Below are 7,381 nucleotides of genomic sequence, written 5' to 3'. Positions count from 1 at the left end.
AGAAAATAAAGACAAAAAAAAAATCTCTGCCTCTCCCGTAAACGAGAGTAGAGTAAGCATGAAATGTTTACGGGCCTAATGTCATCTCGGTGGACACCCGAACCGCACCGTACAGGAAGGGAGGAACGCCACCACCCGTTCGGCGCGATGCCTTGCCCTTTGAACGCAGCGCTTCTCCCCCGGATCACGTATGGCAACGAAGTGTAACGTGGCATTTATGTGCTTTTTGCACGCGTTATTAGAAATCGGAAATTATAATTCCGTGCATTATCAAACCCACAGCTCCACTGATATCTTGATAAACATTGAGAAGGCACTGGCAGCAGTTATTTTTTGTATCATTTGGAGACCAACCGGCGCTTGCATGCCGGTCGCGTAGGAGGGCTTAGAGAGTCTCGTTAAATCCCGTTAAGTCTCGTACGGTGCCCGGATGTTCTCGTTTCAGAGCCCGGATGACTGGAATTCAGAGCCCGAATGAGTGGATTTCAGTGCCCGGATGACTGGAATTCAGAGCCCGGATGAGTGGATTTCAGTGCCCGGATGATGGCTCTCGGTCTCGGCGTGACGTCACCACACTGCCGACAACGGGAGCTAAAAGCATTGTATGCTTAAAAAGCTGGCATGGCGGATTGTTAAGCGTGCTTGTCTCGCACTCCGGAGACCCTGGTTCGATTCCCCAACTCGACCGATTTCCTACTCGGTTTTATTTATTTGTTTATTTTACTTGCAGCATCACTATACCAACCCTTAATTGGTTGCATGGTTACTAGCTAAAGTACAATTGGCCCCGTTTGAAATTCGCGCACTGTGACGTCACGACCATATCGAACAATTGAAAAGCGTGACATTTCTGTCGCTCTTTCAGTCACTTCTGGAGTGCCTCAGGGGAGCGTACTTGGGCCTTTATTGTTCTTACTATATATTAATGACATCGTCGACACAACTGTTCCGGGCGTTCAGATTCGATTGTTTGCGGATGACTGCTTGCTGTACAGAGATATTACATGTTCAAATAACCAGATTGACCTAAACACTTCTCTAACTAACATCCTTACCTGGTGCCAGAAATGGGATATGGCTTTAAACAAAGAAAAAACTAACTTCCTTCGCGTGACACGTAAAAAAAATATTTTTGAGCACAGGTACCATCTCGGACAAACACCACTAAAGGAAGTTTCCAGTTTTAAATACCTGGGTGTAACATTAACTAACAATCTGTCCTGGAATTCACATGTGGAAAATATCTGTTCGTCCGCCTTTCGCAAACTCTATTTTTTAAGAAATAAACTTTCCAAAGCTCCCCCTCAGGTTAAACTTCTCGCGTTTAACTCACTAATCAGGCCTAAGCTCGAATATGCATGCGTGGTGTGGGATCCTTATACTAATACTAATATTAAGAAAATTGAAAGAATCCAAAGAAAAGCCATAAGATTTATTTATTCTAAATTTTCACCTTTTGATTCTCCGTCTGAGCTAATGAAATCTAACCGTATCCAACCTCTTGAGGTAAGAAGAAAAAATATTCGACGAGAATTTCTTTCCTTGCTCATAAATAACAAACTGGCTCTTGATCCTGCACCCTATTTATCGTTTTTAGCTACACGCATCACACGTCACCATCATCCCGGTTCACTTACCCCGTCTTTTGCTAGAACTGACACTTTTAAATTTTCCTTTTTCCCGCGTACCATCAGTGAGTGGAATTCTCTGACATGATAAAATGTAAGCGCATAGTCATCCTGCATGCCTTTTTTATTTTTATTTTTAGTTTTTCTTTCTATTTTACTTGTTATTTCTTTTTATTTTACTTGTTACCCGTGTATCTGTGTTATCTTGTTCTGCTTGGATCTGTAAGATGATCTGCAGTATGAAATAAATAAAAAAAAATAAAACTCCTGCTTATAATGATGAGGCATTAAAGGTTTCCGCCTTAAAACAGTTACAACATGCTTTGTGTGCTATCAGGGGCCTTGCGGGGCTTCACCAACACAAGCAAGTAAATGTGAATAACCAGCTTCTGTCACAAACGCTCAATTGACAACCTTCTTTTCTTGTGTTCCCGTTTCCCCAGCGGAAAAGTAATCTAGCTTGAATATATTGGATCTAAAATTTATCCCACTACATAGTTTCATCCTAAATTAAAGATTAGTATCGAAATGGTCGACGACGAAAGAACACAAAACGATAGGACAACCTCTAATCCTGTCGTTCCGTGTCTCCTCTTGTCATTTCGCTAGTAATAATGGAAGTATAATAAAGTCAGTACCAAGTAGCAGAGGCCAATCTGTGCTTCATCGGTGGCAGGGCTAACGGTCCCTTCGTTATCGTCGTCTGCTTGGCTCTGGTCTTCCAGCGATCTCTTCATATCCGACGCAGTCGATCGTAAAGTAGCGTTGCGAAAGGAATAAATGAAACCACGCTCGAATCTTTCCAAGCCATTAGGCTTAAGCATACAAAGAAGGCTCCCAGGAGTGTATCAGGCGTATTTTTGCCCGCACATAGGCAGAATCCGGGTCATTTTTTTTTATTTTAAATAGGATTTCCGCGCATATTTTTAGGCTTTATGGGCCCCATTTGTTATCGTATATAGTTTTTCCAAAGCAAAGACGTATGGATTCACTTTCCATTAGTGTCTATAATTTCACTTAGTTTTGGTTTCTGGCTTTACTTTACTCTGAAAAAAAAAAATATACGCCTCATTTTTGCGACAGATCTCCTTTTTTTTTTATTTCTGTTACTTTCCTATCCGCATTTCCATTCACGGTGGCGTTCGCCGTCTCGTTACTTTCTTTTTTTTTTTTTTTGCTGTGACAGCTGCATTGCCAACAACATAAGTTAAAGCAGAAAACACTGCCCCACCGTTTTGACAGCAGGTTTAACAGTACAGACAACGGTCTATGAAACCGGAGATTTTATATGATAGAAGAGGTCCGAAAATAAAACGCAGGTGTGGCTCTCACCGGCTGTTTTCGAAAGCCGATTACGGTGCAGCAGGACAGGTTTTGCAGCTTGGGATCCGTGAGGCAAGGCTACACCACCATACATTTCGAAACGGTAATCATGGAGCCCTTTTCGGGATTGACGTCACAACTTGGAATTCAGTGGAGGCAAAATTTTTGAACGCCATTATATCCAGAGTTGTTCCATATTTTGGTGCAGGTCAAACTTCACATAACCAGAAAGAGCCACAGAATTCATTTTCTCTGAGAACTCGAGTTTGATGGGCTTCTTCTCGCCCTACCTCACACCCTTTCATGCCCTCTCTACCGCGGAGTTTCGCAGTGGTTTAAAAGTAATCGGCTAATCCTTAATACTGAGAAAATAATGTACACCGTGTTTCACTCGCGCAGAAAGAACATGAACTACGAACTTACCGAGTGTTTCAGCGAACACTTTCAAAAATTCTCATAAGTAGAATTTTCTTGATAAAGATATGGCTTTCGCAGCATAGTATTACCAATGTTGGCGGACACCAGAGAACCGGTCAATCGTATTAGTTATAGTAAATTGGTTCACTAATTTTTAATAATTAATTTTTTAATTAATACAGCTAGGCACTTAGATGCAATTAGATATTTGTAGCTGGTAGTTAGTAATAGCCATATCAGTTTTTTAGAATTTCGAAAATGCGATTATCCTCGGCGCTGTGGCTCGACAAAATTTGGCTTTTTCGACTAGTTACGTGCACTGGAGGGGATGCTTTGCCTGCATGCTTTCGATAGCGCATGTATTTGTCGCCCGATGCAGCCAAACTTTGTCGAGCCACAGCGGTGAGGGTAACTGCGTTTTCGAAATTCTAAAAACTGACATGGCTATTACTAACGACCGGCTACAAATATCTAATTGCAACTAGGCGCCTAACTGTAATAGTTAAAAAGTTAATTATTAAAAATTAGTGAACCAGTTTACTACCCAATATGATTCCCTGGTTTTCTGGCGTCCGCCAACATTGGTAATACTATGCTGCAAAAGCCATATCTTTACCAAGAAAATTCTACTCATGAGAATTTTTGAAAGTGTTCGCTGAAACACCCGGTATATCTCTAACTATCGACAACACGAATCTGCTGAGGGTCCCCCAATACAAGTATCTTGGTGTCCTGTTCGCGTATGATATGCACTGGAAAGAACAAATTAATAATATTTGCTCCAAATTGGCCTATGGTTGTCATGTTTTACTAAAGGCCAGTGACTGCTTTGGTCTTTCAATTTTACGCATTCTGTATTTCGCCTTTGTGCACAGTCAATTATCTTATTGCCTGGAAGCATGGGGTGGTACATATAAAGCATACCTAGATCCTGTTTCTCGCCTTCAAATGGTAAATACCCCAGTAGGCCACTCTTTCAGCAGCTTCGTATCTTACCCCTATCATTGGCATATAAACTAAAGATAGCTGAAATGGTAAACGATGTAGTAAAATCTAACAACTCCCTGCCCCTTAGACTATTTAGATTACCAATGAAACAAACAAGAGCTGCGACTAACAATCTATTTAATTTACCATCTTGTTATATGTACGGCCGGAGACTCCTAGAATAAAGCGGAGCCTATGTGTGGAATGAAATTTCAAATGAAGTTAAAGAAAAAAATAACTTTCCGGCATCTTTAAAACACTATTTAATTTCCATGGAAATGTAGGAATGAATTGAATTGTCTGTGTTAATCTTGAAGTTTTTTATTTACACGGTCTGCAGTAATGCTGTGCTGGTTTTGTATTTGGACCCCTCACTAGCCGTAAAGGCTATGGGTCCAACGAACTGTTTGTGTACTGTTTCTGAGAATAAATAAAGAAAAAATAAAAAATAATAATAATGAATGAGCAATATTATATTCATCACCACCGCCAACAGGCGTCGCGGAATCTCGCGTTACAGAGTGATAAGCGTCTTGTGAGTTTTTGCTCCGCTTTTAAACCAGTCACGCCAACCCCCAAGAGTGCCCAAGGTATCCACCGCTTTAGTACTCTTCAGAGAAGCTGCGCCAGCTGAAGAGTGCTAATGCGTTTTAGGTAGGAATCAGGGTGTAAAGGTGGGTAGGGACTAAGGTGGAGTAAATTGAATGTTCGACTGTAGGCGTCTTAGATTGCAAGTATGCCATTTTGAGTTGCAGACTTCGTTGTTGGGCGTAAAATTATTATTTCCAAAAGGTTCATTTTGAACTTTCTGGACCGGAGCTTCGTCCAAACCAGCTTCCAGGCATAGAAGTCATTTTAGGCGGGCATTTAGAAACTTCTAATCCATATAAAATTCGTCCAGTCAGTCCTTGTGAAACAAAATGGCTTTGCCTGAGCGTACAATCAGCGCCGAATGAAACGCGAATAGTACAACTGTGCCGCCGCGCTGGCTCAGCGGTTATGGTGCTCGGCTGCTGCCCCAATAGACGCGGATTCGATCCCGGCCGCGGCGGCTGGAATTTCTTTGGAGGAGAAATTCCAGAGGCCCGTGTACTGTGCGATGTCAGTGCACGTTAAAGAACCCCAGGTGGTCGAAATTTCCGGAGCCCTCCACTACGGCGTCTCTCATAGCCTTAGTCGCTTTGGGACGTTAAACCCCATAAACCATAAACCAACCAGTACAACTGCGACGTAAAAATATAAGCTGAAAAATATTAGCGATGAGGAAAAAGTGCAGAAGGGATCAATTAACATTTCTACGTAGATGTATTCGAGCCATCGCAGTGAAAATTATGCTATAATATCCAATCTTAATACCATGGAAACTTCTTTTCCCATTATTAATTCAATGGAAACTTCTTTTCCTGTTCCGCTTGTACTGCCTCACCCGGGTTTCATTTGATGCCGGCAGTTGGGATTTTTGTCACTTGCTTCGTAGCTCCCAAAAGAAGGGACAGCGAGTGGTGGCCGGAAAAAAGAAAATAGCGCCTCAGACCGCCGATTTTTGCGAGCCTGCATTCGTCCTGCACACGTTTTTGTTTCATTTATTTTGTTGGTATGTAATAAAAAAACGAGGCAAACGGCCAGACAGAAATGCCAGCGAAGCTTCTGTGAAAGCTGCACAGTTTTTCTTCGTAGCCGTAAGGCTCACCTTTGGTGGATATGAATGAGTAATTAGTTCCTTATTGCAAATTTGCTTCCCTTCGAAAAATTCCACTCAAAACACATTAGGCCAATATTCATTTACTTTTGTGATTGTTCACACATTTTCAATTTAGGCTTTTCATTTATTTACTATAGATAAAATGTTCATTAATAAGTGGCAATTGGTATTGTATGGTATGGTATGTTGTGGTATTCCAAGGTATGGCGTATATAACATGCCACAGTATGGTATAGTGCGGTGCGGTACGCTACTGCACGACTTCGTACTTAAAGAAAAATTCGTCCTGGTCCGGGGTCTGAACCCCGGACTAGGACGAATTTTTCTTTAAGTACGAAGTTTCTGAGAAAGCTGTATAGCTTTCCTTTGTAGCCGTATGGCTACGCTCGGGTGGATGCCAATGAGTAATTACTCCCTTATTGCATAATATGTTATGGTACGGTACGGTATGGTGTGGTATGTTATGGGTTTACGGGGGTTTAACGTCCGAAAGCAACTGAGGACGCCGCAGTGAAGGGCTCCGAAAATTTCTTCCACCTGGGGTTTTTTAACGTGCACTGACATCGCACAGTCCACGGGTATGGTATGGTATGGTATGGTATGGTATGGTACGGTATGGTACGGTATGGTACGGTATGGTACGGTATGGTACGGTATGGTATGGTATTGCATGGTATGGTATGGTACGGTTTGGTACGGTACGGTACGATATGGTATGGCATGGTATGGTATGGTGTGGTATGGTATGGTATGGTATGGCATGGCATGGCATGGTATGGTATGGTATGGTATGGTATGGTATGGTATGGTATGGTATGGTATGGTATGGTATGGTATGTGGTGTTTAATGTCCCAGCGATGCTCATGGGCTCTGTGAGACGCTGCAGAGGAAGGTGCGGATTTAATTTCGACCAGAGAAGTACACTATGTCAGAAAAACGTGTCTATGGACCACGAGGCGGCCTCCAATAATCCTCCTCACAGTGTTAATCACAGGAAACGTGCCTTGGTTTTAAAGCATTTAGTTCATCTTCAAAGAAACACCGTTCCTTTTGAGTGCCTGGCTATTAGTATTTAATGTCAACCTTTCGAAAACGCACATTCCCAGAATACGACTCTCCCTGGTCGCTCTGCTTCACCTACGAGTTCCTGCATTTTCCACGCTCACATTTAACACGAAAACCTCCGAAGCACAGAGGAAAGAGTGCCCACAATGAAAGCTCCATATTTTATGAGCCCGGGGGAGCGGACGGCGCTTCGTTGGCATGCTAAGAATTTCAGTGGTCTGAAAGAAACATGGCGCTTCGATCGGGAGCCACGGGCTG

The sequence above is a fragment of the Amblyomma mixtum genome, chromosome 3 (assembly GCF_055824585.1).
Source record: "Amblyomma mixtum isolate Tamu chromosome 3, ASM5582458v1, whole genome shotgun sequence".
Lineage (NCBI taxonomy): Eukaryota > Metazoa > Arthropoda > Arachnida > Ixodida > Ixodidae > Amblyomma > Amblyomma mixtum.
Note: the sequence above shows the minus strand (reverse complement) of the source record.